We start from the raw sequence: 22,806 nt of genomic DNA on the forward strand, positions 1-22,806 counted from the left end.
GCTGTGCTATCTACTGCGCCACCAAATAAATATATTTGATATTGCCCACCGTAAAAAAGGCAAAAACAATGCTTTATCATACCACCGAACAAAACGTGCAATAAAACGCAATCAAAAAGATGGATCTAAATACAAATGGTACCATTGAAATCATCTTGTCCTGCAAAAACCAAGCCACAATACAGCTGCATCAGCAGAAAAATAAAAATGTTATAGCTCTCAGAATAAAGCGATGCAAAAATAATTATTTTTAAATAAAATAGTTTTTATTGTGTAAACGCCAAAACATTAAAAATGATAATAATCTTTATATAGCGCCAACATATTCCGCAGCGCTTTACAGTTTAACAGTTTCAAACACAAAAGTCATAAGTAACAACGTTAACAATACAATAATTAAAGCGAAATAAGACGACCCTGCTCGTGAGAGCTTACAATCTACAATGAGGTGGGGGAGATACAAAGTACAGGTGTGCATTTACAATGATGTATTTACAATGATGGTCCAGCCATCTTCAGGGGTTGGGGAATAGATAGGGATAGTGAATAAGCTACACACACACACACAAACATAAAATGACTCTGATTAGTGAACGTGATAGGCCGCTCTGAACAAATGTGTTTTGAGCGAGCGCCTAAAACTATGCAAATTGTGGATGGTCCTAATATTTTGGGGTAGAGCATTCCAGAGGATTGGCGCAGCATGGGAGAAGTCGGGAGTGGGAGGTACGGATTAATGCAGAGGTTAGTCGAAACTCATTTGCAGAGCGCAGTGGTCTGTTAGGCCGATAGACAGAAATGAGGGAGGAGATATAAGGGAGTGCCGCACTGTGGAGAGATTTGTGGGTGAGAACAAGTACTTTGAATTGTATCCTGTAATGAATGGGCAGCCAGTGTAACGACTGACGAAGAGCGGACGCGTCCGAGTAACGATTAGCCAGATGGACGACCCTGGCTGCTGCATTAAGGATGGACTGGAGAGGGGAAAGTCGAGTGAGGGGGAGGCCAATTAATAGAGCGTTACAGTAGTCCAGGCGGGAGTAGATCAGGGCGACAGTGAGGGTTTTTGTTGTCTCCATGGTGAGAAAAGGGCGGATTCTAGAGATGTTCTTTAGGTGTAAGCGGCACGAGCGGGCAAGAGATTGTATGTGGGAGGTGAAGGAGAGATCGGAGTCAAACATAACACCCAGACAGCGTGCCTGCTGCCGGGGTGTTATTATGGTGCCATCCACGGAGAGGGAAATGTCAGATTTAGGGAGGTTAGTAGATGGCGGGAGCAGAAGTTCAGTTTTGGAGAGGTTGAGTTTCAGATAGAGAGCAGACATGATGTTGGAGACTGCGGACAGACAGTGGCGTTCTGTAGTACAGCGGGGGTAAGGTCAGGGGATGACGTGTATAGTTCTGTGTCATCGGCATAAAGATGGTACTGAAAGCCAAATCTGATGGTCTGTCCAATTGGGGCCGTGTAGAGAGAGAAGAGAAGGGGGCCAAGGACTGAGCCCTGAGGTACCCCGACAGTGTATCAATGAGATATCGCTGTAAAAGTGCTTACCCAAAGAATAAAGCTTCCTTATCAATTTTACCACACGCGGAACGGTATAAAAAAAACAGAAAGCAATTCCTGAATTGCTGGTTTTTGTTCATTCTGTCTCCAAAAAATCTGAATATAAAGCGATCAAAAAATGTCATGTGCCCGAAAATGGTACCAATAAAAACGTCAGATCATCCAGCAAAAAATAAAACCAATTCTTCACATGCTCTTGATTTTTTTCATCCTGCCTCCCAAAGATCATAGTAAGGCTCGGCACACATTTATTCTATACTCTATGCTGAGTGCTTACACCGGGGTTTCCGTGTAAGTCTCTGAAATACATGATTCAAACAGAACCCCCAGCGGAAGATTCCCTATAATGAGGCAGATGGAGGCACTGTGATCCGGTGGTGTCCGTCTTTTTAGGATTGCATAAAAGTGCTGTCGGCCACAGTTTTGTGCACTTCTGAAAAGGACTCCTCTGAACAGAGGCCACTATACAGTGGGGCAAAAAAGTATTTAGTCAGTCAGCAATAGTGCAAGTTCCACCACTTAAAAATATGAGAGGCGTCTGTAATTTACATCATAGGTAGACCTCAACTATGGGAGACAAACTGAGAAAAAAAAATCCAGAAAATCAACATGACAATGATCCAAAGCACACCGCCAGGGCAACGAAGGAGTGGCTTCGTAAGAAGCATTTCAAGGTCCTGGAGTGGCCTAGCCAGTCTCCAGATCTCAACCCTATAGAAAACCTTTGGAGGGAGTTGAAAGTCCGTGTTGCCAAGCGAAAAGCCAAAAACATCACTGCTCTAGAGGAGATCTGCATGGAGGAATGGGCCAACATACCAACAACAGTGTGTGGCAACCTTGTGAAGACTTACAGAAAACGTTTGACCTCTGTCATTGCCAACAAAGGATATATTACAAAGTATTGAGATGAAATTTTGTTTCTGACCAAATACTTATTTTCCACCATAATATGCAAATAAAATGATAAAAAAACAGACAATGTGATTTTCTGGATTTTTTTTCTCAGTTTGTCTCCCATAGTTGAGGTCTACCTATGATGTAAATTACAGACGCCTCTCATCTTTTTAAGTGGTGGAACTTGCACTATTGCTGACTGACTAAATACTTTTTTGCCCCACTGTATATCCATTCACTATAATGAGGCAGCAGAGTAAATCTGCTGCCTCATTATAGTGAATGGATCTTTCGTGGGTTTCATCAGAGATTTAGATGGAAACCACAAAGTACCGTAAGTGGTCAGCGTAGAGCGCCAGATAAATGTGATCCCTAACATCATGTAAAATGTTCCCAATAACTCAGTCCACAAAAAAAGCAAGTCCCCACTTAGATCTGTCATCTGTTAACGGAAATATAGGAGGCTTCCATGTTACTGGTAGCACAAAGGCTCTGGAAAAGCTAAATGGCTCTTCGCTCCCCAAAAGAAATTCAGCACTCTCCACTCCCAAATCCAAATGACCCCCCTCTCTTCTGAGGCCCAGTGTGCCCAAACAACATTTAACGCCCACAAGTTTGGCATTTCTGTACTGATGAGAGCCCACCTAATTTACAGATGTGTATGCCCTGCTCATGCTTCTGGAGACAATGTACTGGTGACTACAACATACTGGTCACTACAGCGTGTTGGTCACTACAATGGCTGTTTGCAATTTTCACTCAGCAACATCCACTGCTGCCTGTTTCTGGAAAACACACATAGAGTCAAAATCGTCACTACATCTGTAGATGAATTCCCAAAGGGTTATAATTTCCGAAATGTGGTCACTTGAGGGGGATTCTGCTTTTCTAGCAATTAGGGGCTCTTTATATGAAATCCGCAAACTAGTCTAGGAAAATCTGCGCTCCAGGAGGTAAGTAGTGCTCTGTCCCTCCCAAGTCACTCCATAAGGCAAAGTAGTACTGTACAGCCACATATAGGGTATTTCTATATTCAGTAGAAATTGTGGGACAAATTCTGGTGCCATTTTTACCAATTTTCCAGTGTGAAATTGTGAAACTTGGGGCTAACACACAATCTTGGTGGAAAAAACGTAAATTATTTTTTCTTCACTGCCCAATGGTATAAACGTCTGTGACATACCTGTGGTGTCATTATAATCACTGCACCCCTATAAGAATTAATTGAGAGGTTTAATTGGTAAAATGGGGTCACTTATGGGGGTTTCTGTTCTGGCACCTCAGGGGCTCTTCCAATGTAGCATGGCACCCTCAAACAAGTGCAGCAAAATCTGCTGCCTTGTAATATGGCACTACTTCCCTTCTGAGCTTTGTACTGTGCCTCAAAAGTAGTTCTCGACCACATATGGGGTATCAGTGAACTCAGGAGAAATTTCACAAGAAACTTTGGGGTCCATTTTCTCCTTTTGCTTTTGTGAAAATACAACATTTGTAGCTAAAAAAGATTTTTGTGTGGAAAATGTGACTTTTTTTTAATTTCACGGCTCGTTCTATGAAGCACCTGGGGGTTCAAGGTGCTGAATACACATCTAGATAAGGACCCAAAGGGGTCTAGTTTCCAAAATGGGGTCACTTGTTGGGGGGTTTTACTGTCTAGGCACATCAGGGGCTCTCCAAGAACGATATGGCGTCCACTAATTATTCGAGCAAATTTTGTATTCCAAAAGTCAAATGACACTCCTTCCCTTCCAAGCCCTGCCGTGTGCCCAAACAGTTTTCCTCCACATATTGTTTGTCGGCATAATCAGGATAAATTGTACAACAAATTGTATGGAGAAATTTCTCTTGTTACCCTTATGCTAAATTTGAAGCTAAAAAAAATTTATCTGGGAAAAATTTGATTTTTTTATTTTTTTTTATTTTCACAGCTTAAAGTTATAAACTTCTGTGGATTCAAGGTGCTCAATACACATCTAGATAAGTTCCATAAGGGGTCTAGTTTCCACTTGTGGGCGGTTTCCAGTGTTTAGGCACATCAGGGGCTCTCCAAACATGACATGGCATCCGCTAATTATTCCAGCAAAATTTACATTCAAAAAGTCAAATGGCGCTCCTTCCCTTCCGAGCACTGCCGTACACGCAAACAGTAGATTTCCCCCACCTATTGGATATCAGCATGCTCAGGAGAAATTGCACAACAAAATGTATAGTCCATTTTCTCCTGTTACCCTTGCGAAAGTAAAAAAAAAAAATACGTCTAAAGGAAAATGTTTGTGAAAGAAAATTAAATATTTATTTTTTCCTTCCACATTCCAAAAAATCCTGTGAAGCGACCTGCAGAGTTAATAAACTTCTTGAATAAGGTTTTGCAAATTTTGTTGTAAAAGTGAGAAATCACTGGTCAACTTTTAACCCTTATAACTTCCCACAACCATGACTGAAACCAGAATGGTGGGAGAATAAAGATAATTTTCTCCCCGCTGCATTCGGCTGCGTGCAGGCATCGGATAGCATCATTACGCTGTTATCCTGCAGACTAACCCCATATCTGCAGGTTAACAGTGTTATTTCTGGTGACAGGTTCCCTTTAAGGAGGAACAATAAGAGAAGTATAATAGAAACATATGCACCTCTTCTGCATTCTTCACCCACTATTGGTTTTGACTTATAAAGTGCCATGAAAAAGTTTGGGCACCCCTGGTCAAAATTACTGCTATTGTGAACATTTAAGAAAGTTGAAGATGAAATGATCTCTAATAGGGCTAAAATTAAAGATAACACATTTCTTTTCTATTTTCAGAATTGAGTGATTCCATAATTTTTCCCCTATGCTTGGTTAAAAAAGTAACCATTATTGACTATCACATTTTTTGTTCTTGATTTCTTTTAGTCTTTATTAAAGCCAGAACGTTGTCATTTGAAATGACTTTAGTTTTGTGCCATGTCTGTGATCTGCTTTTTTTTTGCCAGGGGTTGTAGTTTTGTAAAAGCCAAATACAGGGAGGTATGAGAAACTAAGCATCTTTATATAAAACATGACACATGAAAAAGAGACAAAAGCAAAAATGCAATAAAAATACATCACCCAATGAGTGCAGAAAATCTACAGCTTCAAAAACTCACCAAATGCTCAATATGAAAACCCAACCTTAGTGTCTCCTATGCACCAGACCAGAGCGCCACTTGTGCCCATAGTATTGACATGGCAGGCACTAGACCAGAGCGCCACTCCTGCCCCAGTCATGACATGCGTGCCCCCCTCCTGCCCCCAGGCATCACATGACAGTCAGAGCTTTATGGTATGTGCACAAGTTGCGGATTTGGCCCTGCGGACCATTCTTGAAGAAAACCTGTTGGAGTCTGCAAAAGACCTGAGACTGGGACGGAGATTTGTCTTCCAACAAGACAATGATCCCAAACATAAAGCAAAATCTACAATGGAATGGTTCACAAATAAACATATCCAGGTGTTAGAATGGCCAAGTCAAAGTCCAGACCTCAATCCAATTGAGAATCTGTGGAAAGAGCTGAAAACTGCTGTTCACAAACGATCTCCATCAAACCTCACTGAGCTCGAGCTGTTTGCCAAGGAAGAATGGGCAAGAATTTCAGTCTCTCGATGTACAAAACTGATAGAGACATACCCCAAGCGACTTGCAGCTGTAATCGCAGCAAAAGGTGGCGCAACAAAGTATTAAGTTAAAGGGGCCGAATAATATTGCACGCCCCACTTTTCAGTTTTTGAATTTCCACAAAAATTTAAAATAACCAATAAATTTCGTTCAACTTCACAATTGTGTTACATTTGGTATCTTTATGTTTGAAGCATGATATGTGGGAAAAGGTTGAAAAGTTCCAGGGGGCCGAATACTTTCGCAAGGCACTGTATCTATAGATATATCCATAGATATATCTATAGATATATATATATATATATATACCGTATTTTTCGGATTATAAGACGCACTTTTGTTCCCCCAAATTTTTGGTGAAAGTGGGGGGTGCGTCTTATAATCAGAATCTGTGTGCTGTAGAGGAGGGGGGCGGCTCTGGAGTGGTGTCAGGGGGCTGGGGTGGGCTGGCTGCAGAGACAGCAGGAGGTCCTGTGCTCCCACTCATTAGCCTCATGTAATATTCACTGCACCTGCTGTCCATCACCTCGGTGCTGAACCTGTGCAGAGTTGATTCACAGGGGAGCAGCGAGTATTACATGTGCCTGCATCTCCCCCGTCCCGTCATGGATAGGGCCTCCCATCAATCTTATATGCCCCCCCCCCCCCCCGTACTGCTGGCAGGCACATGCCACCCCACCTGTGCTGCTGGCAGGCATATGATAGAATAACAAACACTTAACTCACCTTCCGATGATGGCTCCGAGTTCCCAGCTCCTCGGTTGTGCTTCCCTTTCACACATCAGTTTTTTGCCATCAGTCGCAATCCGTAGAATTTGGAAATAAACGGATCTGTAGCAGATTGTGAAAAACTGATGCGACAAATCCGTTTTTTTCAACGGATCCGACTAGGGGGGCTGGCTAAAGGATCCTAAAAAAATTAGCGCATGCTCAGTCGCCGGATTCCATCATTTGACGGATCCGGCGCCCATAGGCTTCCATTCTAACAAACAACGGACAGTGACAGATCAATCGCTGTCCGTTTTTTCGATGGAGACAAAAACGTTACTTTCTCCATTGTCTCCAGCCGCCGGACAGACAATTTTCGACGGATCCGGCGAACGACAGATGAAACGTGAGGCCATCCATCACAATCCGTCGCTAATACAAGCCTATGAGAAAAAAACATACGGAGGCATCATTCGCTGAATCGTTTTTTTTCTAAATTTGATGGATTGCGACTGATGGCAAAAAATCTGATGTGTGAAAGGGGACTAAGTGTCCGAGCTCAGAACGCTTAGGCTGCTTTTACACATCAGTTTTTGCCATCAGTCACAATCCGTCGAATTTTGAGAAAAACGGATCCATTGCAGACTGTGAAAAACTGATGCGATGGATCTGATTTTTTCGCCAGATCCGTCTAGCTGATCCATCTTATTGTATCCTAAAAAAATCGGAGCATGCTCAGTTAAAAAAAATGGATTCCGTAGCCAGATTCCATCATTTGACAGATGCGGAACCATTGACTTTCATTCTAGCAAATGACGGAGGGGGATGGATCCATCGCTGTCCGTTTTTTCGACGGATACAAAAAAACGTTAGTATGTCCATTTTCTCTGGTCGCCAGGTAAACAATTTTCGACGGATCCGGCAAAAAATGGATGAAACATGAGACCGATCCGTCACTAATACAAATCTATGAGAAAAAAACAGATCCGGCGGCAACTTTTGCCAGATCCGTATTTTTCAAAATTCGCCGGATTGTGACTGACGGCAAAAAACTGATGTGTGAAAGGGGCCTAAGTCAGGGGTGTCAAACTGCATTCCTCGAGGGCTGCAAACAGGTCATGTTTTCAGGATTTCCTTGCATTGCACAGGTGATAATTTAATCACCTGCACAGAATGATTCCAGCACCTTGTGCAATGCAAGGAAATCCTGAAAACAATCATGGTCTGAGGCCCTCGAGGAATGCAGTTTGACACCCCTGGCCTAAGTCATGTGCAGTGAGCTGAGGTGTATGCGTCACACCCACAAAAAGAAAATAGAAATTAAAATCATCCTTACGTTTCAAAAAACTGTACACCTCGTACACACGGCTCCTCTCTGTACACCTATGGCTCCGCGCCATACACACACGGCTCTGCCTCATACACTCGCGGCTCAGCTCCATACACGTTGTACACACTCGGCTCCGCTCCGTACATGTCGTACACACGCGGCTCCGCTCCATACACGTCGTACACATATGGCTCCGCTCCGTACACCTCGTACACACGCGGCTCCGCTCCATACACCTCATACACACGGCTCCGCTCCGTACACCTCGTACACACACGGCTCTGCTACATCCACCCTGTAAACCCCTCCTGACCCCACACACAAACTTCCCCTCATCCAGCACCATGACAACCAGCACAGCAGAGTCCTGCATACACTGAGGCCCCTGATCATGTGACCCCTGACTCCTCCCCTCCTGTGACCTCATCACAGGTCCTGTGCGCACAGAACAGCCATATATGTGGTGTGCGGCTCTGCAGGTGGAGGTAGGTGCTGGAGATTCCCCATTACTAAGAGCTATAACGCTTTCTCCCCTCTCCTCTGATAGATACATACGACCCAACTATGAAGAATCGGAAGTCAGGTAACACATATTGCTCCCATAGTACAGCGCCCCTGTCTGACACACACAGTATAATCTCCCCACAGTGCTGCCATCCTCCGCAGACACAGTATAATGCCCCCACAGTGCCGCCATCCCCTCACACACAGTATAATGCCCCCACAGTGCCGCCATCCCCTCACACACATTATAATGTCCCCACAGTGCCGCCATCCCCTCACACAGTATAATGCCCCCACAGTGCCGCCATTCCCTCACACACAGTATAATGCCCCCACAGTGCCGCCATCCCCTCACACACAGTATAATGCCCCCACAGTGCCGCCATCCCCTCACACACAGTATAATGTCCCCATAGTGCCACCATCCCCCCCACACACACATTCTGGCACCACCCACTCCTCCGGCTAATAAATGCCCCCTTCTCCCAATTACTGACACAGATGACCCAGGGACACAGCACCGACCTCCTGGATCAGTTTCCCAGGGCTGGAGATGTGGCCCCCGGGCCAGTGCTATAGATGTATGAGGGGCTGTTATCTGCGGTGTGAGCTGTACATTGTAATGGAGACATTCTGGGGACAGATTATCCCAGAAATAGAACTTTTCAGCTCTTTAGGCCTCTTTCAGACTTCCATCGTTTGGCATCCGTCGCAATCCGTCGTTTTGGTCAAAAAACGGATCCTGGAAATGTGCTCGCAGGATGCGTTTTTTGCCCATAGACTTGTATTAGCAAGGGATCGCGACGGATGGCCACACGTCGCGTCCGTTGTGCGATGGATCCGTCGTGTTTTGGCAGACCGTCGTCACAAAAAAAGTTCAAGTAAAAGTTTTTTTGTCCGTTGCGGCCGAAACTCCGCCCCCTCCTCCCCGCACTGCAGAATGGGCAGCGGATGCGTTGAAAAACTGCATCCGCTACCCACGTCGTGCAAAACTTTCACAACGTCCGTCGGTACGTCGGCCCGACGCATTGCGACGGCCCCGTACCGACGGAAGTGTGAAAGAGGCCTCAGACAATGTCGCTGTATTTTAGCTTTTTCTTCACTTTATATTTTTAATGACACTATTATAGGACCTCATTGTTAAGCCCCGGCTGTCATGGCGATATATTGAAATGTGCTGATGGAAACAGACCTTCTCGTCTGTGCACCTCCGATGAAGTAACCACAATTGAGAGTCCGCAGTAGTTGATGCTTTTTAACCCTTTCACGAACTATGACATATAGGTACATCATAAGTCATGTCCCTGCACTCCATGCGAGCTCAGGAGCTGAGCCCACATGTTTTCCTGCACTTGACAGCTTATCTGATCAGCTGTCATTTATCTCTAACAGCCATCTGTGGAATCACGATCCACCCTCGGCTGTTAACTTATTAAATGCCGTTGTCAATCTCAGATAGTGGAATTTAACATGGTCGCGCCGGAAGCGCGTCACTAGTCCTGCCCATCGACACACGTCGCATGACTGCAGGTTGCCAATGGGTTGGCATGGCAACACAGGGTCTGCAGGAGTCTGTGGACGGCGCTCATAGCAGGTGAGCATTTTTCCTACACACTGCAAGGCTGAAGCCCTGATGTGTGCAGCACAGGCAATCGGATAATCGAAGCTTCTTGTCTTACATGGAGACTATTGAAGCATGTGTAAAGTAAAAAAAAATACACTGCTCAAAAAAATAAAGGGAACACTAAAAGCCCACATCCTAGATATCACTGAATGGAATATTCCAGTTGTAAATCTTCATTACATATTGGAATGTGTTGAGAACAATAAAACCTACAAATGATCAACGTAAATCACTACTAATATCCCACGGAGGTCTGGATTTGGAACGAAGTGAAAATGAAGTTACAGGCTGATCCAACTTCAGTGGAAATGCCTCAAGACAAGGAAATCATGCTCAGTAGTGTGTGTGGCCTCCACGTGCCTGTATGATCTCCCTACAATGTCTGGGGATGCTCTTGTTGAGGCAGTGGATGGTCACCTGAGGGATCTCCTCCCAGACCTGGACTAAAGCATCCGCCAACTCCTGGACAGTCTGTGGGGCAACGTGACATTGGTGGATGGTGCGAGACATGATGTCCTAGTGTTAAATCGGATTCAGGTCTGGGGAATGGGCGGACCAGTCCATAGCTTCAATGCCTTCATCTTGCAGGAACTGCTGACACACTCCAGCCACATGAGGTCTGTCATTGTCCTGCATTAGGAGAAACCCAGGGCCAACCGCACCAGCATATGGTCTCACAAGGGGTCTGAGGATCTCATCTCGGTACCTAATGGCAGTCAGGCTACCTCTGGCGAGCACATGGAGGGCTGTGCGGCCCTCCAAAGAAATGCCACCCCACACCATTACTGACCCACTGCCAAATCGGTCATGCTGAAGGATGTTGCAGGCAGCAGATCACTCTCAACAGCGTCTCCAGAATCTGTCACATGTGCTCAGTGTGAACCTGCTTTCCTTAGTGAAGAGCACAGGGCGCCAGTGGCGAATTTGCCAATCCTGGTGTTCTGTGGCAAATGCCAAGTGTCCTACATGATGTTGGGCTGTGACCACAACCTCCATCTGTGGACATTGGGCACTCAGACCATACTCAAGGAGTCGGTTTCGAACCGTTTGTGCAGACACATACACATTTGTGGCCTGCTGGAGGTAATTTTGCAGGGCACTGGCAGTGCTCCTCCTGTTTCTCCTTGCACAAAGGCTGAGGTAGCGATAATGCTGCTGGGTTGTTGCCCTCCTACGGCCCCCTCCACATTTCCTGGTGTACTGGCCTGTCTCCTGGTAGCGCCTCCAGCCTCTGGACACTGCCCTGACAGACACAGCAAACCTTCTTGCCACAGCTCGCATTGATGTGCCATCCTGGATGACCTGCACTACCTGAGACACTTGTGTGGGTTATAGAGTTCGTCTCATGCTACCATGAGTGTGAAGGCACAACCAACATTCAAAAGTGACCAAAACATCAGCCAGAAAGCATTGGTACTGAGATGTGATCTGTGGTCCCCACCTGCAGAACCACTTTATTGAGTGTGTCTTGATAATTGCCAATAATTTCCATCTGTTGTCTATTCCATTTGCACAACAGCATGTGAACAGTGTTGCTTCCTAAGTGGACAGTTTGATTTCACAGAAGTTTGATTCACTTGGAGTTAAATTCTGTTGTTTAACCCCTTTACCCCCAAGGGTGGTTTGCACGTTAATGACCGGGCCAATTTTTACAATTCTCACCACTGTCCCTTTATGAGGTTATAACTCTGGAACGCTTCAACGGATCCCAGTGATTCTGACCAGGTTTTCTCGTGACATATTCTACTTCATGATAGTGGTAAAATTTCTTTGATATTACCTGCGTTTATTTGTGAATTTGGCGAAAATTTCGCAATTTTCCAACTTTGAATTTTTATACAATTAAATCACAGAGATATGTCACACAAAATACTTAATAAGTAACATTTCCCACATGTCTACTTAACATCAGCACAATTTTGGAACCAACATTTTTTTTTTGTTAGGGAGTTATAAGGGTTAAAAGTTGACCAGCAATTTCTCATTTTTACAACACCTTTTTTTTAAGGGACCACATCTCATTTGAAGTCATTTTGAGGGGTCTATATGATAGAAAATACCCAAGTGTGACACCATTCTAAAAACTGCACCCCTCAAGGTGCTCAAAACCACATTCAAGAAGTTTATTAACCCTTCAGGTGTTTCACAGGAATTTTTGGAATGTTTAAATAAAAATGAACATTTAACTTTTTTTCACAAAAAATTTACTTCAGCTCCAATTTGTTTTATTTTACCAAGGGTAACAGGAGAAAATGGACCCCAAACGTTGTTGTACAATTTGTCCTGAGTACGCTGATACCCCATATGTGGGGGTAAACCACTGGGCGCAAGGGAGAGCTCGGAAGGGAAGGAGCGCCGTTTGACTTTTCAATGCAAAATTGACAGGAATTTAGATGGGACGCCATGTTGCGTTTGGAGAGCCACTGATGTGCCTAAACATTGAAACCCCCCACAAGTGACACCATTTTGGAAAGTAGACCCCCTAAGTAACTTATCTAGATGTGTGGTGAGCACTTTGGCCCACCAAGTGCTTCACAGAAGTTTATAATGCAGAGCCGTAAAAATAAAACTTTTTTTCCACAAAAATTATATTTTAGCCCTTAGTTTTATATTTTCCCAAGGGTAAGAGAAGACATTGGACCCTGAAAGTTGTTTTCCAATTTGTCCTGAGTACGCTGATACCCAATATGTGGGGGGGAACCACCGTTTGGGCGCATGGGAGAGCTCGGAAGGGAAGGAGCGCCATTTGGAATGCAGACTTAGATGGAATGGTCTGCAGACGTCACATTGCGTTTGCAGAGCCCCTAATGTACCTAAACAGTAGAAACCCCCCACAAGTGGAAACTAGACCCCCCAAGGAACTTATCTAGATGTGCTGTGAGAACTTTGAACCCCAAGTGTCTCACAACACTTATTTTTTAGCCCCCAGTTTTGTATTTTCCCAAGGGTAACAAGAGAAAAGTTGTTGTCCAATGGGTCCTGAGTACGCTGATACCCCATATGTTGGGGTAAACCCTTGTTTGGGCGCACGGGAGAGCTCGGAAGGGAAGGAGCACTGTTTTACTTTTTCAACGCAGAATTGGCTGAAATTGAGATCGGACGCCATGTCGCGTTTGGAGAGCCCCTGATGTTCCTAAACAGTGGAAACCCCCCAATTATAACTGAAACCCTAATCCAAACACACCCCTAACCCTAATCTCAACGGTAACCCTAACGACACCCCTAATCCTGACACACCCCTAACCCTAATCCCAACCCTATTCCCAACCGTAAATGTAATCCAAACCCTAACTTTAGCCCCAACTCTAACCCTAACTTTAGCCCCAACCCTAACCCTAGCTTTAGCCCCAACCCTAACCCTAGCTTTAGCCCCAACCCTAACCCTAGCCCTAACCCTAATGGGAAAATGGAAATAAATAATTTTTTTTTAATTTTTCCTTAACTAAGGGGGTGATGAAGGGGGGTTAGCTTTACTATTTATAGCGGGTTTTTTATCGGATTTTTATGACTGGCAGCCGTCACACACTAAAAGACGCTTTTTATTGCAAAAAATATTTTTTGCGTTACCATATTTTGAGAGCTATAATTTTTCCATATTTTGGTCCACAGAGTCATGTGAGGTCTTGTTTTTTGCGGCACGAGTTGACATTTTTATTGGTAACATTTTCGGGCACGTGACATTTTTTGATCGCTTTTTATTCCGATTTTTGTGAGGCAGAATGACCAAAAACCAGCTATTCATGAATTTCTTTTGGGGGGGGGGGGGAACTTTTATACAGTTCCGCGTTTGGTAAAATGGGTAAAGCAGTTTTATTCTTCGGGTCAGTACGATTACAGCAATACCTCATTTATATCTTTTTTTTATGTTTTGGCGCTTTTATACGATAAAAACTATTTTATAGAAAAAATGATTATTTTTGTATTGCTTTATTCTGAGGACAGATGATGCTGTATGGTGGCTTGTTTTTTGCGGGACATTATGACGTTTTCAGTGGTACCATGGTTATTTATTTCCGTCTTTTTGATCGCGTGTTATTCCACTTTTTGTTCGGCGGTATGATAATAAAGCGTTGTTTTTTGCCTTGTTTTTTTTTTTACGGTGTTCTCTGAAGGGGTTAACTACTGGGACAGTTTTATAGGATGGGTCGTTACGGATGCGGCGATACTAAATATGTGTACTTTTATTGTTTTTTTTTATTTAGATAAAGGAATGTATTTATTGGAACAATATTTTTTTATTATTATTTATTTAGGTTTTTTCTTTTTCACACATGTAATAAAATTTTTTTACTTTGCCCTGGGGGGGGGGGGACATCACATTTTATTGACAGATCGCTGACCTGACACTTTGCTGTGCACTGTGTCAGATCAGCGATTACACAGGCACAGCAGGGACGCTTACCAGCGCTTGCTCTGAGCAGGCGCTGGTAAGCCACCTCCCTGCAGGACCCGGATGCAGCCCCGCGGCCATTTTGGATCCAGACCTGCAGGGAGGAGGAGGTAAGAGACCCTCGCAGCAACGCGATCACATCGCGTTGCTCCGAGGGTCTCAGGGAAGCACGCAGGGAGCCCCTCCCTGCGCGATGCTTCCCTATACCGCCGGATCACTGCGATCAGTTTGTTCTGCCCTGTATGCACACATGGATTTTTCCTCTCTGAACCCTGTTCACACAGGTTATATACAGATGATCAGGTTTTTAAATACATCAGATAGGGATTGCATACATTAGTTAGGACTGCTCTGATATGGGTATACCGTGAAGATTGGTAGAGCAGCTTAGTATACATTTTTTGCAAAAAACGTATCAACCAAATACCCTGTTATTTACATCTTTTACTAGCACTTGCGGATTACTGCAAACATTTTTTCAAACTGAGTGTTTTTGGTTTTACCATTCTCTTTTGTGTCTTCAGGTTTCTTGGTGGTGTGTGAACATGTTCTTACAGACTTGTTCACTGTGCAAGTAGCCCATGTGTTCCTGTTTCCATGATTGTTCTCTTGTGTCTACAAGACTGGGGAGTTCCACCACTCCTCTTGGGCTAGCTGCACAAAAGCTGTTCTGCCCTGTATGCACACATGGATTTTTCCTCTCTGAACCCTGTTCACACAGGTTATATACAGATGATCAGGTTTTTAAATACATCAGATAGGGATTGCATACATTAGTTAGGACTGCTCTGATATGGGTATACCGTGAAGATTGGTAGAGCAGCTTAGTATACATTTTTTGCAAAAAACGTATCAACCAAATACCCTGTTATTTACATCTTTTACTAGCACTTGCGGATTACTGCAAACATTTTTTCAAACTGAGTGTTTTTGGTTTTACCATTCTCTTTTGTGTCTTCAGGTTTCTTGGTGGTGTGTGAACATGTTCTTACAGACTTGTTCACTGTGCAAGTAGCCCATGTGTTCCTGTTTCCATGATTGTTCTCTTGTGTCTACAAGACTGGGGAGTTCCACCACTCCTCTTGGGCTAGCTGCACAAAAGCTGTTCTGCCCTGTATGCACACATGGATTTTTCCTCTCTGAACCCTGTTCACACAGGTTATATACAGATGATCAGGTTTTTAAATACATCAGATAGGGATTGCATACATTAGTTAGGACTGCTCTGATATGGGTATACCGTGAAGATTGGTAGAGCAGCTTAGTATACATTTTTTGCAAAAAACGTATCAACCAAATACCCTGTTATTTACATCTTTTACTAGCACTTGCGGATTACTGCAAACATTTTTTCAAACTGAGTGTTTTTGGTTTTACCATTCTCTTTTGTGTCTTCAGGTTTCTTGGTGGTGTGTGAACATGTTCTTACAGACTTGTTCACTGTGCAAGTAGCCCATGTGTTCCTGTTTCCATGATTGTTCTCTTGTGTCTACAAGACTGGGGAGTTCCACCACTCCTCTTGGGCTAGCTGCACAAAAGCTGTTCTGCCCTGTATGCACACATGGATTTTTCCTCTCTGAACCCTGTTCACACAGGTTATATACAGATGATCAGGTTTTTAAATACATCAGATAGGGATTGCATACATTAGTTAGGACTGCTCTGATATGGGTATACCGTGAAGATTGGTAGAGCAGCTTAGTATACATTTTTTGCAAAAAACGTATCAACCAAATACCCTGTTATTTACATCTTTTACTAGCACTTGCGGATTACTGCAAACATTTTTTCAAACTGAGTGTTTTTGGTTTTACCATTCTCTTTTGTGTCTTCAGGTTTCTTGGTGGTGTGTGAACATGTTCTTACAGACTTGTTCACTGTGCAAGTAGCCCATGTGTTCCTGTTTCCATGATTGTTCTCTTGTGTCTACAAGACTGGGGAGTTCCACCACTCCTCTTGGGCTAGCTGCACAAAAGCTGTTCTGCCCTGTATGCACACATGGATTTTTCCTCTCTGAACCCTGTTCACACAGGTTATATACAGATGATCAGGTTTTTAAATACATCAGATAGGGATTGCATACATTAGTTAGGACTGCTCTGATATGGGTATACCGTGAAGATTGGTAGAGCAGCTTAGTATACATTTTTTGCAAAAAACGTATCAACCAAATACCCTGTTATTTACATCTTTTATTAGCACTTGCGGATTACTGCAAACATTTTTTCAAACTGAGTGTTTTTGGTTTTACCATTCTCTTTTGTGTCTTCAGGTTTCTTGGTGGTGTGTGAACATGTTCTTACAGACTTGTTCACTGTGCAAGTAGCCCATGTGTTCCTGTTTCCATGATTGTTCTCTTGTGTCTACAAGACTGGGGAGTTCCACCACTCCTCTTGGGCTAGCTGCACAAAAGCTGTTCTGCCCTGTATGCACACATGGATTTTTCCTCTCTGAACCCTGTTCACACAGGTTATATACAGATGATCAGGTTTTTAAATACATCAGATAGGGATTGCATACATTAGTTAGGACTGCTCTGATATGGGTATACCGTGAAGATTGGTAGAGCAGCTTAGTATACATTTTTTGCAAAAAACGTATCAACCAAATACCCTGTTATTTACATCTTTTACTAGCACTTGCGGATTACTGCAAACATTTTTTCAAACTGAGTGTTTTTGGTTTTACCATTCTCTTTTGTGTCTTCAGGTTTCTTGGTGGTGTGTGAACATGTTCTTACAGACTTGTTCACTGTGCAAGTAGCCCATGTGTTCCTGTTTCCATGATTGTTCTCTTGTGTCTACAAGACTGGGGAGTTCCACCACTCCTCTTGGGCTAGCTGCACAAAAGCTGTTCTGCCCTGTATGCACACATGGATTTTTCCTCTCTGAACCCTGTTCACACAGGTTATATACAGATGATCAGGTTTTTAAATACATCAGATAGGGATTGCATACATTAGTTAGGACTGCTCTGATATGGGTATACCGTGAAGATTGGTAGAGCAGCTTAGTATACATTTTTTGCAAAAAACGTATCAACCAAATACCCTGTTATTTACATCTTTTACTAGCACTTGCGGATTACTGCAAACATTTTTTCAAACTGAGTGTTTTTGGTTTTACCATTCTCTTTTGTGTCTTCAGGTTTCTTGGTGGTGTGTGAACATGTTCTTACAGACTTGTTCACTGTGCAAGTAGCCCATGTGTTCCTGTTTCCATGATTGTTCTCTTGTGTCTACAAGACTGGGGAGTTCCACCACTCCTCTTGGGCTAGCTGCACAAAAGCTGTTCTGCCCTGTATGCACACATGGATTTTTCCTCTCTGAACCCTGTTCACACAGGTTATATACAGATGATCAGGTTTTTAAATACATCAGATAGGGATTGCATACATTAGTTAGGACTGCTCTGATATGGGTATACCGTGAAGATTGGTAGAGCAGCTTAGTATACATTTTTTGCAAAAAACGTATCAACCAAATACCCTGTTATTTACATCTTTTACTAGCACTTGCGGATTACTGCAAACATTTTTTCAAACTGAGTGTTTTTGGTTTTACCATTCTCTTTTGTGTCTTCAGGTTTCTTGGTGGTGTGTGAACATGTTCTTACAGACTTGTTCACTGTGCAAGTAGCCCATGTGTTCCTGTTTCCATGATTGTTCTCTTGTGTCTACAAGACTGGGGAGTTCCACCACTCCTCTTGGGCTAGCTGCACAAAAGCTGTTCTGCCCTGTATGCACACATGGATTTTTCCTCTCTGAACCCTGTTCACACAGGTTATATACAGATGATCAGGTTTTTAAATACATCAGATAGGGATTGCATACATTAGTTAGGACTGCTCTGATATGGGTATACCGTGAAGATTGGTAGAGCAGCTTAGTATACATTTTTTGCAAAAAACGTATCAACCAAATACCCTGTTATTTACATCTTTTACTAGCACTTGCGGATTACTGCAAACATTTTTTCAAACTGAGTGTTTTTGGTTTTACCATTCTCTTTTGTGTCTTCAGGTTTCTTGGTGGTGTGTGAACATGTTCTTACAGACTTGTTCACTGTGCAAGTAGCCCATGTGTTCCTGTTTCCATGATTGTTCTCTTGTGTCTACAAGACTGGGGAGTTCCACCACTCCTCTTGGGCTAGCTGCACAAAAGCTGTTCTGCCCTGTATGCACACATGGATTTTTCCTCTCTGAACCCTGTTCACACAGGTTATATACAGATGATCAGGTTTTTAAATACATCAGATAGGGATTGCATACATTAGTTAGGACTGCTCTGATATGGGTATACCGTGAAGATTGGTAGAGCAGCTTAGTATACATTTTTTGCAAAAAACGTATCAACCAAATACCCTGTTATTTACATCTTTTACTAGCACTTGCGGATTACTGCAAACATTTTTTCAAACTGAGTGTTTTTGGTTTTACCATTCTCTTTTGTGTCTTCAGGTTTCTTGGTGGTGTGTGAACATGTTCTTACAGACTTGTTCACTGTGCAAGTAGCCCATGTGTTCCTGTTTCCATGATTGTTCTCTTGTGTCTACAAGACTGGGGAGTTCCACCACTCCTCTTGGGCTAGCTGCACAAAAGCTGTTCTGCCCTGTATGCACACATGGATTTTTCCTCTCTGAACCCTGTTCACACAGGTTATATACAGATGATCAGGTTTTTAAATACATCAGATAGGGATTGCATACATTAGTTAGGACTGCTCTGATATGGGTATACCGTGAAGATTGGTAGAGCAGCTTAGTATACATTTTTTGCAAAAAACGTATCAACCAAATACCCTGTTATTTACATCTTTTACTAGCACTTGCGGATTACTGCAAACATTTTTTCAAACTGAGTGTTTTTGGTTTTACCATTCTCTTTTGTGTCTTCAGGTTTCTTGGTGGTGTGTGAACATGTTCTTACAGACTTGTTCACTGTGCAAGTAGCCCATGTGTTCCTGTTTCCATGATTGTTCTCTTGTGTCTACAAGACTGGGGAGTTCCACCACTCCTCTTGGGCTAGCTGCACAAAAGCTGTTCTGCCCTGTATGCACACATGGATTTTTCCTCTCTGAACCCTGTTCACACAGGTTATATACAGATGATCAGGTTTTTAAATACATCAGATAGGGATTGCATACATTAGTTAGGACTGCTCTGATATGGGTATACCGTGAAGATTGGTAGAGCAGCTTAGTATACATTTTTTGCAAAAAACGTATCAACCAAATACCCTGTTATTTACATCTTTTACTAGCACTTGCGGATTACTGCAAACATTTTTTCAAACTGAGTGTTTTTGGTTTTACCATTCTCTTTTGTGTCTTCAGGTTTCTTGGTGGTGTGTGAACATGTTCTTACAGACTTGTTCACTGTGCAAGTAGCCCATGTGTTCCTGTTTCCATGATTGTTCTCTTGTGTCTACAAGACTGGGGAGTTCCACCACTCCTCTTGGGCTAGCTGCACAAAAGCTGTTCTGCCCTGTATGCACACATGGATTTTTCCTCTCTGAACCCTGTTCACACAGGTTATATACAGATGATCAGGTTTTTAAATACATCAGATAGGGATTGCATACATTAGTTAGGACTGCTCTGATATGGGTATACCGTGAAGATTGGTAGAGCAGCTTAGTATACATTTTTTGCAAAAAACGTATCAACCAAATACCCTGTTATTTACATCTTTTACTAGCACTTGCGGATTACTGCAAACATTTTTTCAAACTGAGTGTTTTTGGTTTTACCATTCTCTTTTGTGTCTTCAGGTTTCTTGGTGGTGTGTGAACATGTTCTTACAGACTTGTTCACTGTGCAAGTAGCCCATGTGTTCCTGTTTCCATGATTGTTCTCTTGTGTCTACAAGACTGGGGAGTTCCACCACTCCTCTTGGGCTAGCTGCACAAAAGCTGTTCTGCCCTGTATGCACACATGGATTTTTCCTCTCTGAACCCTGTTCACACAGGTTATATACAGATGATCAGGTTTTTAAATACATCAGATAGGGATTGCATACATTAGTTAGGACTGCTCTGATATGGGTATACCGTGAAGATTGGTAGAGCAGCTTAGTATACATTTTTTGCAAAAAACGTATCAACCAAATACCCTGTTATTTACATCTTTTACTAGCACTTGCGGATTACTGCAAACATTTTTTCAAACTGAGTGTTTTTGGTTTTACCATTCTCTTTTGTGTCTTCAGGTTTCTTGGTGGTGTGTGAACATGTTCTTACAGACTTGTTCACTGTGCAAGTAGCCCATGTGTTCCTGTTTCCATGATTGTTCTCTTGTGTCTACAAGACTGGGGAGTTCCACCACTCCTCTTGGGCTAGCTGCACAAAAGCTGTTCTGCCCTGTATGCACACATGGATTTTTCCTCTCTGAACCCTGTTCACACAGGTTATATACAGATGATCAGGTTTTTAAATACATCAGATAGGGATTGCATACATTAGTTAGGACTGCTCTGATATGGGTATACCGTGAAGATTGGTAGAGCAGCTTAGTATACATTTTTTGCAAAAAACGTATCAACCAAATACCCTGTTATTTACATCTTTTACTAGCACTTGCGGATTACTGCAAACATTTTTTCAAACTGAGTGTTTTTGGTTTTACCATTCTCTTTTGTGTCTTCAGGTTTCTTGGTGGTGTGTGAACATGTTCTTACAGACTTGTTCACTGTGCAAGTAGCCCATGTGTTCCTGTTTCCATGATTGTTCTCTTGTGTCTACAAGACTGGGGAGTTCCACCACTCCTCTTGGGCTAGCTGCACAAAAGCTGTTCTGCCCTGTATGCACACATGGATTTTTCCTCTCTGAACCCTGTTCACACAGGTTATATACAGATGATCAGGTTTTTAAATACATCAGATAGGGATTGCATACATTAGTTAGGACTGCTCTGATATGGGTATACCGTGAAGATTGGTAGAGCAGCTTAGTATACATTTTTTGCAAAAAACGTATCAACCAAATACCCTGTTATTTACATCTTTTACTAGCACTTGCGGATTACTGCAAACATTTTTTCAAACTGAGTGTTTTTGGTTTTACCATTCTCTTTTGTGTCTTCAGGTTTCTTGGTGGTGTGTGAACATGTTCTTACAGACTTGTTCACTGTGCAAGTAGCCCATGTGTTCCTGTTTCCATGATTGTTCTCTTGTGTCTACAAGACTGGGGAGTTCCACCACTCCTCTTGGGCTAGCTGCACAAAAGCTGTTCTGCCCTGTATGCACACATGGATTTTTCCTCTCTGAACCCTGTTCACACAGGTTATATACAGATGATCAGGTTTTTAAATACATCAGATAGGGATTGCATACATTAGTTAGGACTGCTCTGATATGGGTATACCGTGAAGATTGGTAGAGCAGCTTAGTATACATTTTTTGCAAAAAACGTATCAACCAAATACCCTGTTATTTACATCTTTTACTAGCACTTGCGGATTACTGCAAACATTTTTTCAAACTGAGTGTTTTTGGTTTTACCATTCTCTTTTGTGTCTTCAGGTTTCTTGGTGGTGTGTGAACATGTTCTTACAGACTTGTTCACTGTGCAAGTAGCCCATGTGTTCCTGTTTCCATGATTGTTCTCTTGTGTCTACAAGACTGGGGAGTTCCACCACTCCTCTTGGGCTAGCTGCACAAAAGCTGTTCTGCCCTGTATGCACACATGGATTTTTCCTCTCTGAACCCTGTTCACACAGGTTATATACAGATGATCAGGTTTTTAAATACATCAGATAGGGATTGCATACATTAGTTAGGACTGCTCTGATATGGGTATACCGTGAAGATTGGTAGAGCAGCTTAGTATACATTTTTTGCAAAAAACGTATCAACCAAATACCCTGTTATTTACATCTTTTACTAGCACTTGCGGATTACTGCAAACATTTTTTCAAACTGAGTGTTTTTGGTTTTACCATTCTCTTTTGTGTCTTCAGGTTTCTTGGTGGTGTGTGAACATGTTCTTACAGACTTGTTCACTGTGCAAGTAGCCCATGTGTTCCTGTTTCCATGATTGTTCTCTTGTGTCTACAAGACTGGGGAGTTCCACCACTCCTCTTGGGCTAGCTGCACAAAAGCTGTTCTGCCCTGTATGCACACATGGATTTTTCCTCTCTGAACCCTGTTCACACAGGTTATATACA

The 22,806-nt window shown here is 42.9% G+C and overlaps 1 protein-coding gene across 1 annotated transcript in view; it reads left to right on the forward strand.

The window, feature by feature from the left end:
* The first annotated feature begins 8,548 nt into the window (after positions 1-8,548).
* LOC138663971 (oocyte zinc finger protein XlCOF22-like) overlaps positions 8,549-22,806 on the forward strand; it is a 45,820-nt gene continuing 31,562 nt past the window's right edge. Inside the window, exon 1 of the mRNA XM_069750362.1 lies at positions 8,549-8,613. The gene's annotated coding sequence lies outside the window, so the exon portion shown is untranslated. The remainder of the gene's footprint in view (positions 8,614-22,806) is intronic.

The sequence above is a fragment of the Ranitomeya imitator genome, chromosome 2, assembly GCF_032444005.1.
Source record: "Ranitomeya imitator isolate aRanImi1 chromosome 2, aRanImi1.pri, whole genome shotgun sequence".
NCBI lineage: Eukaryota > Metazoa > Chordata > Amphibia > Anura > Dendrobatidae > Ranitomeya > Ranitomeya imitator.